This window comes from Camellia sinensis, chromosome 12, assembly GCF_055761805.1.
Source record: "Camellia sinensis isolate YWXY chromosome 12, ASM5576180v1, whole genome shotgun sequence".
Taxonomy (NCBI): domain Eukaryota; kingdom Viridiplantae; phylum Streptophyta; class Magnoliopsida; order Ericales; family Theaceae; genus Camellia; species Camellia sinensis.
This window is the reverse complement of record NC_138972.1, coordinates 136,234,357-136,250,517: the sequence shown is the minus strand read 5'-3', so window position 1 is coordinate 136,250,517 and position 16,161 is coordinate 136,234,357. Positions and strand designations below refer to the sequence as shown.

Genomic DNA, 16,161 nt, shown 5'->3' with positions numbered 1-16,161 from the left:
ATTAAAGTAATCTTGAGGGGATGAAAGGATACAGCATTCAGCGTTTACCCTTCTTTTGCTCTGCCAATGCCCATATGGCTTGGATGTTTATCTATTTGAAATATTTGCAATGCCTCATGAGTAGCTGCATCAACTTTAAGAAACTTGTTTCTAGATTTTTTTGTAAAGTCTTACATGTATTGAAGGGTTTGAATTTATAGACTTATTTAACTCGGAGATTTTAGAATGAAAGACATGTAGGAAAATACAGAGAAATCTCCGTAACAGAGTCAATTGTAATTGATGCACTCCCACATTCATTTATCTACGATCCTTTCATTCTCCAATATGGCCAGAAGCCCTCCACTCACACGAACTTGGACATCACTTCTGCTGTCCATCATAGAACTCAAAAGCAGACAAAACAAAATGTATTAGGGAAAACAAATCTATACTGCATTAAAGGTTATCTTATCACATTCAGAATTTTTGGGTCAATATCACACCGAAAAAAAAAAAAAGGAAGTGAAGAGAGAAACACGGATAAAGAACAAAAATCTAATGTTATTGAATTAGTTATTATTTTCTCGGGGGAAGACTAAAGAAGAGAACTTGAAGGCCACAGTAAATAATTTTTTTTTTTAAAAAAGCGTGTCCAGTGAGAGATAGAACCACAAATGGTTTGGTTATTTTAAGAGGTTAATGTAATTTATCATATATATATATATATATATATATATTTTAAATTATACAACACATTGTCAGATATGTGTTGTGTGTGTATATATATATATAATATACTATGATTATATGTGTTGTTTAATTGTTTTGGTTAAATTACCCCAGTGTGTTCATGAAAAAATTATTACATGTACATGGAGAATTTGATAATTTTATTCCTTAATAATGGTAAAATTTATCATTAATTTGTAATTATTTTTATAATTTTAACCTGTTGTGAAATTTTCCCTATTTTGTTTCCTTAAAGGTTGTCATATAATTCTAATCTTTAATATTGGTTAAAAAGTATAAAACACAGTCAATAAAATAAAATGTTATGTTTTTTGCATATTTTTTTTAAAAGGTCAAAAATTAACTTTTAATTTACTTTTTTAAAACAAGTTAAGTTAAAATATTTTTTAAAAAATTAACTAGAAAAGTTAATTGTGAAATGACAAGGTAAGGTATTGGTGCTCTGGTTGGTTATGGTTTAGGTTAAGGTTATCAGTAATCAACCCGGGGAATTTAATTGTGTTTATTTCTTTGATCATTGAATCATATCGGTCATTTTTGTTAGGAAATTAATTGAGAACTTAATTGGTTGTGCATTTTCTTATTTAGGAGAATAAAGGTGAATGTGTTCAAGACAGATTGATCATTTTCTTTTAATTATAGGGTTTGTATTAAGTTGTTTATTTTGTAAACCATTATATCATGGTGGTTGTTTGTTGGGGTTCTAGTTTTATGGTGTTGGATTATTATTGTTTGGTTTAATAGAATATATTTTGCACATTTGTAATTAATTTCATACTAATTGGCTTTAAAAAAAAAAAAACGCTATCTGATTTGGGTGTTCGAGTCTCTAATATTTTATTTGGTTCATTATAATTTGTTTGTAATCTTAATTCTATTTTTTGATTTCACATCTTCTAATTGGGAAAAATATGACGAACATCCTAGGTACATTCTGGTATTTCATCAGAGTGACTTTTGACAGAATCTCTAGTACTTGGTCCAAACACAAGTGGTCAAAACCCTAGGTTGACATTCAGGGGCGGAGCCAGAAATTTAATTTAGAGGGGGCACTTACTAATTATAATAATTTTTACAAAAATATTTCACGTAAATTTTTTACGATTGATTTCAAGAAACATAAAAAAAAAAAAAAATTATTTGTGTCTGATGGCTTTATAATTAATTTGTTCTACGATAAGTAAATGGTAAAAACAAAAATCATCCATCTCACTCTAGCCATATTTCAATGATTTAGAGCCTATATGACATATCCACTTGTTGAGATTGTTGTTGCTTTATGCTTTATGTATAGAAATATATAATTATCTTTTCTTTACATCTAATGTTCAATTATGCATATCCACCAAAAAAATGTTCAATTATGCTTTATAGTTGGGCAAAATGGACGCTACAAAAAAGCAATTGACCAAACCAAGTACCGCAACTAAGAAGGTAACGAACTATGAGAAACAAAGAATGAAGACTATTCATAAAAACCGTGAGAGAATGAATGCTCTAGGAGTGAAGAATATAACAACTTGTTTGAACGCTGTGGTTCAACATAAGAAATTGAGGAAGGAAAAACAAATACCAATTGAGGAAAATGACGATGATTATCAACCGTCAGAGGCTGAAGATGGCAGTGACACTCAATCCTATGATTCGTTTGAGCATGAGGTACTATGCATTTATGCATTGTGAAATATATTCTTTCTTGTTACTTTCAATTCATACACACATACACATGTGTATCTTTGTACATATATTCATATTTTATTATGTTATTCAGCTGTTAGAGATACCATCGAGGGCCCGTTCACAATCTCATCATGAGGCATTAAACCACACATCAGAAGAGGGGCATACCTCTTCACGTCCTAAGGTGGCTAGCCATCCGCCACCACCTCTCAATGTGGAGCCTCAACTTGAGGTGACTGCTGGTAATACTATTGGTAAGACACACTCTTTATTTACATTGATTTGAGATCTTAATTAAATTTGTTCACATACTATTTCAATATTATGGCTTCACAATATCAACTGCTAAGCATGCTCGTGGCCCGACTCGAGGCAAAGAGGTTCAAGGCCTTGTTGATAGAGATGGAAAGCTTAGCGTGCCTATCCCTCCAGAATTTCGTGCACCGGTAGGGGACTATGCCTCAAAACTAGCCTCAAAGATTGGTGTAGAAGTGCGAACTCGTTTACCAGATCCAAGTGTTCGTAGGTGGAAGTATGTTGATGCCTCCATTAAGGAGGCGATGTTTCAATGCTTGAATATAAGTTCGTTGTCTACTCTATTATAGGACATTTTACTCATTTTTATAATAGGTTAGAAATCTTAATTATTTATTGTAATTATTTTATTTTTTTATAAGAATTATTTATGACTTATCTATTTTTTGCAGGATCAATTTGATTTACAAGGAGACCCTGTTGATATAGAGAAGGCAATGAGCACAAAATTTGGTCGGAGATTGAGTAACCATACCTATAGGCTGCACAAACAATTCATGGAGCTCAAGAAGGCTAAAGGGGAGGAGTATGCAAGAAACCACCCACCGAAGAATGTTGATCCTACCAAGTGGATAGATCTTATTGATAAAAAGTGAAACACTAAAGAATTTCTGGTAACATTTTCATCTTTTTTATTATATCAACGAAGAAAGAATTTGATTAGAATAGGGAGAGATTCTAAAAAAACTAGAAAGAACACAATCAATTTGCTATGAAATTCCATATGTATTCTTTTCCCTTTATCTTCTAGGCATGTAAGTGGAGCATAATAAAAACCAAATAAGTGGGAAAATGAGAAAGGGAAACTATTAAACATGGATTGGAAGGCTCGCATAATAGGAGATTAATTTATGGTTCCTTAAAATGCATCTTTCACATCATAGAATAAAGAACTAAGACTTCAGTTTCTATGATTGTATTAATTTTCTGTTTGTTCTTGGGTTTGGTCTGAAGTTTCATGATAATGGTAAGCAACTAGCTAAGTAACTAATATAGGGTATTGAGACAGAACTTTAGATTTGATAGAGTTGTGGAAGAAAGAAAGGGTTATGAGTTTGGTATCAGTAATTGTTCCATATCTTGTGAAATGTAAATGGATTTTTTCACAATCTATCTTGTCCATGCTTATATGCCCCCTATTTGTGAATGGTGTAAATTACTCGTTTTTCTTTTTTCACCTAGAAAAACCATCTTATGATGAAATCTCAACAAGTCCTCTAATCTATTTTTCAAAAAATTGAATGAAACTAGTGAATAAATTGAAATATTTTTTAAGTTGAAATGATATATAGGAAAATGATAGAGAGGAACAATGCAATTTCTTTATTATCAAGCTTTAAATTTGTTTTACTAGTGATACATTTCATTGTTATATTGGTTCATTATTCCTTACAGGAACAATCAAAAGCCAACATATTTGTCTAACTAATGATACATTTCATTGTTATATTGGTCATTCTTCCTTATAGGAACAATCAAAGGCCAACATCGCGAACAGAGAAAGGATGTATACAAAATATAGGTGTGGCTCTAGGTCAATCCCTGTTAGAGTAGAAAAACCGGTACGTATCCTTGCACTTTCAGAATTATATTAGATTCTTAGCTTTATTTATTGAATATTTGGACTATCGAATTAGGCACGAGAAAAGAAGATGCTACCTGATCTAGCAGAGTTGTACAAGGAAACTCACTATAATGAGAAAACACATGAGTGGATCTCATCTCAAGCTCAGTGTAATTATGTGAGTATATATTGCAATTTTTATTAACAAAATTTTAGAATACTATTTGTTATAATCTTATTTAATTTTCTAATAATTATTTAATTTTTTTTATATTTGATAGGAAAATATGATACAGACACAGGTTGATCACCTCTCACAGCTGGGATCAACCCCTTTGACTGCAGAAGAGCTATCAATCAAAGTCCTAAAGCCAAGGTCTGGCTATGTGAAGGGACTTGGCATGAGACCTTCATCCTCTATTAGGAGGACCACTACCATATATGCTGAAACAAATGATTATGTGAAGCACCTTGAGATGCAAATAGAGATACAGAAGGAACAAATACAAATGCAAAACAATAAAATAGAAAATCTTGAAGAGGGTAAGAAGAAGCAAAGGGAGATAATGGCTGATGTTGTCAACTTTTTGAGGACCAAAGGATTCACTGGACACTTTGGAAGTGGAGGGGACTCATCCACAAGTGGACATACTTCTTGGTAAAGTATATTAACTTTAATATAACAAATTTTATAAAAGAATACATGTTTGAAGAATTATGAAGTAATGGAAACATGCATATGACATCCAATTTGTACAGGTGCACGGAATGTATAAATTGTGAATTAGTCTAAAAAATATATATTTTTCTCTATACTTAAAGCTTCAAAAAAAGCCATCGAAATGCTAAATTATCACACAACTACAGATTTGTACAGGAACCAATAGAAACACCTTAGGATGGACCAATATAAGTTGTATGAACTTACGACACATTAATGGGATGCACCATTTGTGAATTAGCCTTAAAATTAATTTTTTGTTCTCATAATCTCAAAAAAAGTCTGTTAAAAGGACAAATTGTATAATTGATCTAATTGTAAATTGATGAGTTACTAATGTTTTTAATCTTTTGTATAATTGATTAATTACTAAAACTTTTAATTTATTTTTTTGCAGATTGGATTAGGGTGGCATTTTTGACGTGCAACAATGATGTAATTTGCTTGAATGTTCATTTTTGTTTGATAAGAATACACATACTTTTTGGAGTTGCACTAATTATTGTTGGATTTTTGGTGGAATTGAACAAGTTATAACTTTTGGATATTTTGTGGATATTTCACTATTTTATTATATTAGGATGAAATTATTTGTAGTGATGAATGGATATCTTCATTTTGTTAATTCGTAAATGTGTTGATAACAGGTTAGGTTAAGTTGTGATGGAATTGTTATATTCAACAGGTTTCAACATGAACAGGGTCATATTTGTTGAATTAAAATTTAGATTTTGATAAAATAGGTATATAATGTGGAAAAAAATATTATGAAATTATTGACAAAATTTTTCATCCCTAAAGAAGGTTTTTTTGTCTCTTATTTAGCTTAGGTAGATGATTAATTTTGTCATGAATTCTTTATTTCGTCGCTAAATGAATTTGTCATGACAAAAAATATTGTCACATTTTGTCACTATTACCCTCAATGTGTGACGAATTTTTTTTTGACATTATTTCATTATTTTTAATGATGAATTTGTTTTTGTCTCTATTGGTAGCTTCTTTGACAAAAAATTTTCGTCTTCGTTTATATTAAACGTGACAAAATTATTTTGTCTCCATTTCTTACATTTATGACAAAATACTTTTGTCTCTAATTTCTCCTTTAATGACAAAATATTTTGTCGCTAATTACTTCCAAGTATGTTCCTAACAGAGTGTATTGGAGACAAAAAAATTCATCACAAATTTATCATTTTTAATGATGAATTTGTTTTTGTCTCTATTGGTAGCTTCTTTGACAAATTTTTTTTTGTCTTTGTTTATATTAAACGTGACAAAATTATTTCGTCTCTATTTCTTATATTTATGACAAAATACTTTTGTCTCTAACTTCTTCCTTTAATGACAAAATATTTTGTCGCTAATTACTTACAAGTATGTTCCCAACAGAGTGTATTGGAGACAAAAAAATTCGTCACAAATTTATCGTTTTTAATGATGAATTTGTTTTTGTCTCTATTGGTAGCTTCTTTGACAAAAATTTTTCGTCTTTATTTATATTAAACGTGAAAAAATTATTTCGTCTCTATTTCTTATATTTATGACGAAATACTTTTGTCTCTAATTTCTCCTTTAATGACAAAATATTTTGTCGCTAATTACTTACAAGTATGTTCCCAACAAAGTGTATTGGAGACAAAAAAATTCGTCATAAATTTATCATTTTCAATGACGAATTTTTTTTTCGTCTCTAAGACCCTTTAGCGACGACCCTTTGGCGACAAAACGGGTGACAAAAAATGTTCGTCGTAATTAGTTTGGGTGACGAAATATATACATTTTGGGACAAATTTGTTTCGTCTTTAAATCCCAAATTTGTTGTAGTGAAGGGGGAGTGAACGGGCTCGGCGGCGTGGGGAACACAGAGGCAGCACCGTCAAGGGCCGCCCAGGACGGAGGCAAGAAGAAAAGACCGGCGGAAGAGGCGAAGAAGTGAGGTCGGTGGGTGGCTGTCTGCAAAAAAGAAAACAAATCTTTTGTTGTTGTGGGTGTTGGATTTGTGTTGTTGTGTTTTTTTTTTTTTTTTGAATAAATTGTTGTGTTTTGTTTTGATGAAATTGTTTTTTTTTTTTTTTTTGTGGAATGAAATAAAAGAAAATTTTGAAAAATCAGAAGTGGTTGGAATGTACATATATATATAGATATATATAAAAAATAAAAGATAGTTGATGAGAGGGATGTAACCCGGAGTAATAATAATAATAATAATAATAATAATAATAATAATAATAATAATAATAATAATAATAATAATAATAATAATAATAAAATAATGGGTATCATGGAGTGGGCGGTGGTACAAAAATATTGTTTAGAAAAAGAGGGAGGTGGTGGAAAAGTGAGGCCACTTATGTTATTAAAGTATAGAATAATTTAAAAAAAAGTGGTATTGGTTGGCGGAATAAATATATATATGAAAAAGGAAAATAATGGGAGCATTGGCGGAGGGACATGCCCATGTGGTGCAATTGCTTTAGCTGCAGTGATTCTTGAAGGTGCCTCACAGTGGACGAGCATGTCGTCGAGAGAGATCGGAAGGGTGGTGTCGTGGCCGTGGACAACCATGGAGGCGGAGTCGCCGACGAGGCAGATATTGATTCCGGCGGTGTAGAGGTGGATCGTGAAAGGGTAGTCGTACGCGGTGACCATGGTGATGGGTTCGCCCTTGCGGTGTTTCTGCCTGAGGTGAGTGAGAGCCAATGACGAGCTGGACTGACGATGGAGAGAGTTTGTGTGTTGATCTGAGATTGCAGATGAGGGTTTGAGTGAAGAAGCTGCTATTATTGGAGGAGCTTCACATTTATTTGAGCCCACTTTCGAAAGTGTCCCTTGAGACTGTTGGGCGTTGCTGCCCTTCGTCGGAAATCTCTGAAATTTAATGAGCAAGGGTCCAGGTCCTCATACGTAGGGTGTGATGACGAGGTTGCGATGGTTATCGGAGAAACCATGTAAATGACACATGGCTGTTCTCTGTCTAGGAAATGACACACGGCCTCAGCTCTCTCTCTCTAGCGAGAGAAGAGAGAGATGGGTTTGGTCTGTGTTGTCTATCTATGTGGAAGGTTGTGTGTGGATCAAGGCCCTCTCCCCATGCACATTGAGAGAGAGATTAGAGAGAGAGATATCGTGGTGTTGATGAGGACTGTAAACCAGCTAGCGAAACGATGATGTAGCAGCGGTTGGAGCAGGGATGTTGTATCGGGTGTCTCTGTCCATGTCAATGGCGGGGCAGACATACAATTTGTCTTCTTGCTTCATTTCTGATAATCCAAATTCTTCCGAAGTAAAGTATCTGTTTGGGTAGAGAAGTTGGGAGGACCTAGCGATGGATTGTCCATTGAAGGATGGAGCTTAGAGGTAGAGACCCAGAGAGAGAGAGAAACAGATCTGGTTGAGAGAGAGAGAGAGCAACTCCCTCGAGAGGGAGAGCCGCTCCTCTCTGTCTGTGCTGTGTGTTGTGTGGTGTCCTCTGTATGTGTGTTGTATTGAAAACTCCAGCGGGCAGCGAAGGCAATGTTGCCGGCCGGAGTAGCTGGTGATTGAGTAGCCGGAGGTGGAGTGGCCGGTGGTGGAGCTGAAACCGGCAGAGCGGGCACCACAGGAGGTGTGGCCGGAGATTGACCTCCAACGCCGGCGACGACAATGCAGATAAAGCTACAACATAGACGGACCTGCGATCTATATCCACGGCCTCACTGGTGTGAAAGTGTTGATTATTCCCTCAGAGAGACAGGAGTTCAATTCAGTTATGGAATTTGTGGCAGCGGAGTGAAGGTATGTGTAGAGGTCCGGCGGGCGGCCAAGGCGAGGCTGCCGCCCGCCGGTGAAGCAGAATGACTTGGTTGTTAACCTAGCTCTGACACCATGTAAGATAAATTGATAGAGAGAGAATAAATTGTATGTATTATGATTGATGTATTGAATGTTGTATATTACAAATGGTGAGGGGCTCCTTATATAGGAGAGGGACTGAGAGTGGCCGAAGCACTATTATTACATACAGCCGAAAGGCTAACAGCATTAGCACTAAAGTAAGCATAAAGTAAGCATACATTAATATACACTAACATAAAATATATTAAAAAGTATGATGAGCCTAATGGTCATCCGCATTCCAACGAAGTCAAGTCCTTTCGTGACCTAGTGGTTACAACATTGATGAGTAGTCACAAGAATGTTTTAAAGCTAATAGGTTGTTGCCTAGACTTCGAATTTCCAGCTTCGGTGTATGAATGCACAGGGAGTATTGAATCATTAGCCAACCGCTTGTATGAAAGAAAAGGAGACATGATGGAGAATAATGGGTTATTAATGTGGAAAAGTAGACTAAATATTGCATATGACATTGCTTATGCTGTTGTTTACATGCATACTGCATTTTCAACACCCAACCTTACACTAGATCATATTATCATAGACCAATTTGGCATTGCTAAACTGATAGATTTCTCGTTATCTATACCAATTCCTCCTGGTAAAAAGCAGGTGGAAGACTTGGTAATGGGGACATATGGATATGCAGATCCTGAGTATGTGCACACAGGTGTTCTTACTGAGAAGTCCGATGATTATGGTTTTGGCATGATTCTTCTTGAGCTTTTGGCTGGGGAAAGAGCATATGACAATAAACGTGGTAAAAATCGTGAACTTCTAAATAATTGCGTGGAAGACTATGTAGACATTGACCAGTTCAATGAACTTGTCGATCCTATAATTCTGGAAGGAGGAGGAACCGTGCAAGAGCAACGATTTCAATCTGTAATAGCACTTGCCTTGAGATGCACTCAAGAAAACAAAGAAGATAGGCCAGAAATGATTGACGTAGAAAAAGAACTCAGGCGAATACTCAAGTCTGTTAGCACCTCGTTACCTCAACAATAATAGTCCATTTATAAGATAGTGACCGTGCTTCATTCATAGTTGCGAATTTATGCATTGTATTACAAGTTATGTTACTCATCTCTCATTGTTTTACATTGTTAAACTGTTCTGTTTGTCTCCACCACCCCTTGTGAGATAGAAAATTTGTGTTCTGCATTATGATTATTTACTAGTTGTAGCAACCATATCATTCCTAGGTTCTTCAATTTCTAGAATGCCCAAGTTTCAGGACTCAATTTTAATATTATGCAATCTTCTGTTCCGATTACTGAATTGCAGTCTTAACCCATTATAGAATTTTGGAGTATTAACTTTACCCTTACATTCACAATATTCTTGTACTTAATGAACAAAATGCCTACTTCATTGAAGCATATATGGCTATGGAACTTTTGTTTATGTATCACTAATCTGTACACAATTCAACTCCCATTCTGCTGCAATAACAATTTTTTGTTTTGCATAGAATGCACAAATCGCAGCATCAAACACCTAATGCATGGAACACACAAACTAGAGTGCTAACTGATGTTGAGCAGTGGCCAAAATTGACCACTGTGTCCCCATTGGTGGCAAACGAAATGATGTTGTCAAATAAATTTGGCTCACTTAGTGCTGATCAAAGGAAAGAAGTAATGGGTTCCAAGCAACGAGAGAGTGATAAGCCCGTGCGAGCTTGTCGAAATGAGGATTCGGTTGATCTACATATGGAAGATGGTAGTGAAGGTCTGGATACACTTGCTATATCAGGTAAACCTCTACAAGTTGGGAGCTCTTTAATTAAAGAAGAGATTAACAATGTGTCAAAATTGAAGTATAAAATAGGTGCCCATAAGATTGAGAACCAAGTAGATGGCATTTACAATGTCCCTATTGAGATCTCAAAAAAAGGCTTTTCTCATTGGGAAAATGCTTTGGTTTGATACTTCATTGATAAAAGATTCTCTTTCCATTATGTGAAAACTTGGGCGGAGAAACTTTGGGGAAATTTGCTTGAGGACGTTGTCTCCATTGACAATAGTTTTTTTATTTTTAAAGTAAAAGTGAAGAGGCTATGGACACAATCTTGGAAGATGGCCCTTATTATGTTGGGGCTAGATTGATTGTTATTAAAAAATGGCAACCTGGACTAAAACTAACAAAGTGTGAATTTTCAAGTGTGCCATTGTGGGTGAAGTTGTACAATGTTCCTTTGGAACTTTGGAGTGAAGAGGGTTTGGGTTACATAGCTAGTATCCTGGGAACTCCTCTTTATTTGGATGAGCCAACTTTCAAGAGAAGCAGACTTACGTTTGTGAGAATTTGTATTGAAGTGCCAGCAAATAAAGAGATCCCTAAGTCTTTCAAAATAAATCTTGGTTATGGTGACCCATATGAGATTCAAGTTGAGGTACCATGGAAGCCCCAAAGGTGTGATGGTTGTAAGACTTTTGGCCATACCACTAATTTGTGCCCTCAAAAGCCAAAGTCTTTGAACCCTCCCTCCTTCAAACATGAGTGGAGAGTCAAGGACACTAAAACACAAATTCCGACTAAATGGGAAGTGGTGAAGAAAAAGGGGAGAGATGGTGGGCAAGGTTCAACGCCATTGATCAACAAAGAGAGAGAGACGCAGTCTTCTATCCCCTCAACATCTAATGCCTTTGATGTCCTTGAATCATGTGATATGGACGAGTTAGGAAATGGAGATTCAAGTCAAGAGTTGAGAAATAGAAGGAGTCCATCTCCAAGTGATCCTAGTTATGGGGAGACTTCAAAAGAGGATAACAGAAGAAAACTTAAAGCGAAACTTCATGACTTGAAGAATGCTAGAAGGAAATTCTGAATCCTTGTTTTGTTGGGAATGTTGTGCTTGTTTTCTATAAGCTCAGTTTGTTTTTTGATGGAGTAGTTTATTTTGTTTATTTTTGTGCTCCCATCAAAAGCTGTGTGTTGAACTTCATTGTATATTTTTATTTTTTGGTTATAATATGACGTACTTATCCAAAAAAACGAATGCACAAATCAGATTTTGATTCAAAAGCAAGTAGCCCCTCTTTCATAGTACAGTTTTGTGAAGCATTTTGCGTGGTAGGTGAGCAAGGAAGGGTATCATGTGTAATGAAGTACGCTCATCGTATGGGTTGTGGGAGAGGAACATTATTGTCAATCTTGAATAAGAGCAACCTCTGCTTGTACAGAGAAATTAGGACATTCCTGGAAAAAAAATGGAAGGATATTATTGGAGGAGCTCTCTGTCGAGGAACTTCATGAGGAAGAGGGATTCATTATTCACTAATTATAACAAGCATACAGTTGAGCTATTTTAATTCGTAAAATGTTTAGACTCGCTCAAACTTGCCCGTTTGCCACCTCTATCCAGGAGTAATGAAAGCATTCTTTTCATTCGGATTAATTACCCTTTGTAACAGGTCTTCTAATATTAGTTGAAATTTCCCTCCATAGAATGAATGGACCTGATCATGCCGAAATGACGGTTTTTGCATTGTTTGGGTTAGTTGAATCCAAAATTTTACCAAACAAAATTCTATTTGTATATCATTTACCTAGTTGCAATATGCATGTATCAGGACTCATATATTTTTTTCTCTTTGCCTAATTCATTTGTTCTATGTTATCTTGTAATTATCAATCATAGTCCCTTTTGTGATATATTTTTCTCTTTGCATTCTGTTTGTTCTCTGCTGGCTTGCAGTCATCTATCGTAGTCTCTTTACATGCACACTGTGTTTTCAACACCCATCATCCATAGGGACTTAAAACCAGGTAATATTATCATAAACCAATGTGGTGTTGCTAAATTATTGGGATTTCTCGTTATCTTTATCAATTCTTTCTGGAGAAACACAGGTAACATTTGAATTTATAGATCCTGAGCACTTGATAACGGACTTTCTCACTGAGAGGTCCGATGTTTATAGTTTTGGCATAATTCGTGTTCAACTTTTGATCGGGAAAAGAACCTCAGACATGAAAGGTAGCGAAAATTATCGACAGTTAACAAATACACATGTGAAAGACGATGTAGACAAGGATAAGTTGATTGCAGTTGTTGATCCAAGAATTCTGAAAGAAAGAGGAGGAATTGGGCAAGAACAACAATTACAAGTTGTAGCAGCACTTGCCTTGAGATGCACCCAAATGAAAAAAGAAGACAGGCCAGAAATGATCGAGGTCGCAAAAGAACTTAGGCGAATACTCAGTGGCGACTCCAAAAATTTTTGTCAGTGGTGTCAATCAAAACTTAAATACCATATATCTTACAGAAAATTTATATTAATCATTATATCACATATGGAGAAAAAAATCAACAAATTAATTTAAATTCTAAAATTATAAACAAAAATATTTCAATATATTGATACTATTATTTAAGCAAAAAGACATGCTAATACACAAGCTTCTATAATTGACCACAACGAGATTTCATATTTTGAAATCGTTGCATAATAAGCTCATTATCAACACTATCAAATAGTGGGTTCAAAATAGTAGGATTTAAAACTATGGGTTCAAAGTTGTATTTTAGTGGGTTCAATTACTAAGGGTTCGGGTGACACCCCTGGCCACGCCTTGGAGCCGCCCCTGCGAATACTCAAGTCTATTTGCCTCCCCCCCGCCCCCCCTAACTCAACCATAATAATCCATTAATAAGATGCTAACCGTGCTTCATGCATAGTCATCAATTCATGCAATGTGTTACTTTAAATTTTCAGCTCTTGTGTATGAATGTGCAGGGAGTTTTGAATCATTAGCCAACCGCTTGTACATAAGAGGAGGATGTAATTCATGCATTGTGTTACAAGTTATGTTACCCTTATCTTTTTTTTTTCATTTTTTTTTTTGAACGAGATGTTACCCTCATCTGATATCGTTATGGGAAAACATATCCTTACAAAAATAATTAATACAGAATCTGCTACAAAAATAATGTGCCACTGGCATATATATAATTACTAATCAATTTGAAGGATTTTTGTTATAAAGTAAATGCTCATAATAGTGTCACATCATTTTGTACATGTAGTTTTTTTTTTTTTTTTAATATATATAACATTAATCAATCTAGCACACTAGTTTTGTCTATTGGTACTGCTTATCTGAGCTGCTTATATTTTTTTTATTCTATGAGTCTGTGTTAAACTGTTTTGTACAGTTTCTGCTTATAATTTATTACGCATAAATAATTAAAATAAATTAAAAAAAATCATTTTTATAAACTGGCTGAGAAGTGTTTTTGACTTCTACTTTTAAATTATCAAATTTTAATATAAAATAAATTGTATTAAACAACACCATAGTTGGATCTAAAAATCAAAAAGTGATTTGTGGTAGAAGTGGAAGCTCGCCTGTTTCAATAGGATAACCAACCCAATAGTGTAGGCGATGAAAGTTAAAAGAGGAGTATTTGCTAATAGCAGGTGAGTAATACTCCGAATTCAAAAATACTCCGAATTTTATTTAAAAGTATCAATTTATAATTTAAATTTATTTACACATAGATCTTATACTGGTAACAATTCAATCTTCATTATACATCCCACTACCTGAAAATTCCTTGATAATTTAATTTGGGAACTTAGAGTTTTTCATAGAATGTTGGTCACCATCATAATCTTCGTGATTAATTAAGGAAACTTATATTCATGTTGGAGCAATTAAAACAAAATATACAGATTAAATAGTTAATTACGCGTGCGACTGTTAATTGATCTTCCTATGAGACAAGTCAGAAGTTTGCACGAACCTGTGTAGCTATTTGTTCTTTTTTCTATCTTGTATCCCACCACAAAAAAAGCAACACCGTGAAACACATTTGGCAAACATCAATAAGTGTGTTTGGTTTGAGTTTTCTGCATTAAGTTTTTGAATAATGCTTGGGACCCTTTTTTGGGGGTCACCCCCTCACCCCCCTTTGCCACGTGGCGGGTGGTGATTGGAGGAGCAGGAAAAAAAAGAAAAAGAAAAAGAAAATGCAACTAAGAAAAAGAAAAAGAAAATGTAACCAATGAGAGAGAGGGGGGGTCAAAGGGGGTGGGAGGAAAAGGGGGATGAATCATTGTTGTAAGTTTTTTAAAAATTGACTTTTTTAGTTTTCGTGTTTTTTTGTTTTTAGTGAATATTTTTTAAATTTTAAACATTTTTTTACTTTTTTAGATGTACCTTACTTAGATGTATCTAAAAAATAAAAAAATTGGAAAAAAATATTTTAAAAAATTAATAAATACATAAAAATATAAAAAATGTACTGAATTTTTGTATTTTTTTTTATATTTTTGGTATTTAGTGAATTTTTAAAAGATTTTTTTTATAATTTTTTTACTTTTTAAGTGTATTTATGTTAGGTGTGTCTAAAAAGTAAAAAAATTACTTTAAATATTAAAAAAATTCAGTAAAAACAAAAAAATACGAAAAATAAGAAAATAAAATTTTTTGAAAAGTATTTTTTGAAAAGTGAAAACAATCATCTCTAACCTATTCATTTAGAAATTATTTAAAATTATTATCTTTAATTCAGATTTATTTTATATATAAATTTAATATTATATACAACTACTCAACCCGAAAATTTTGAATGTATATATCTAGTTTTCAGACTTTCCTTGTTTTCAATTTTCCTATCTCTCTTTTTCTAATTTCAAAATGGAAGAGGCTTATGGACAAAAGGACGTCATTTAAATATGTGGGATTCATCATGAACTCTATTTCAATAATTCAAATAATTCATTTTTGTTAGATAATTGGTATATTTTATTTACACAAAAAATTAGATTGATACGATAATCGTAACTTATCTAATTTATCACGCTTATCATCCAAAAAATCGACGACAATTGTGTTTCTAAAAATTAATTATTCATTTTTTTTGTAATAAATGTTATAAATTGAATAGGTTACAATGATCAGATCAACCTAAATTTTTTTAAAATGAAATACATAAATTTTTTAACAAAATAAATAATTCAAATTATTAAAATAAGATTAATTGGAAGGAGCTACGACCTTTCAAAATTAAGTACGAAAATTTATTTAAATATAGATATAAATAAATTTTAAAACAGAAAATGTTGAACTACTTTTCTTTACCTGGTGGAAAAAGAGTGAGAAAGTGGAAGAAACAGAAAGAGGGGTGGCCATTTTTTGGAAAAAAAATTATAAAAATTTGTTTGGTTAAAATTTAAAATTATTATTTTTATTATATATTAATCGGTCTTTTTTTTCGTCTCTTTTCTTTTCACATACTATATATATCAATTAATTATTT

The 16,161-nt window shown here is 33.5% G+C and overlaps 1 protein-coding gene and 1 long non-coding RNA gene across 3 annotated transcripts in view; one reads left to right on the top strand and one right to left on the bottom strand.

Moving 5' to 3' along the window:
- LOC145804803 (DUF21 domain-containing protein At2g14520-like) overlaps positions 1-16,161 on the bottom strand; it is a 170,031-nt gene that overhangs the window by 31,132 nt on the left and 122,738 nt on the right. The window lies entirely within an intron of this gene.
- LOC145804804 (uncharacterized) lies at positions 3,194-5,608 on the top strand. 2 transcript variants are annotated; one of them, XR_014347266.1, is made up of 5 exons: positions 3,194-3,341; positions 4,197-4,249; positions 4,365-4,469; positions 4,573-4,949; positions 5,410-5,608. It is a non-coding gene; the product is annotated as an uncharacterized LOC145804804 (long non-coding RNA). The 2 variants fall into 2 exon arrangements; XR_014347265.1 differs by lacking the exon at positions 3,194-3,341 and having other exon boundaries at positions 3,982-4,249.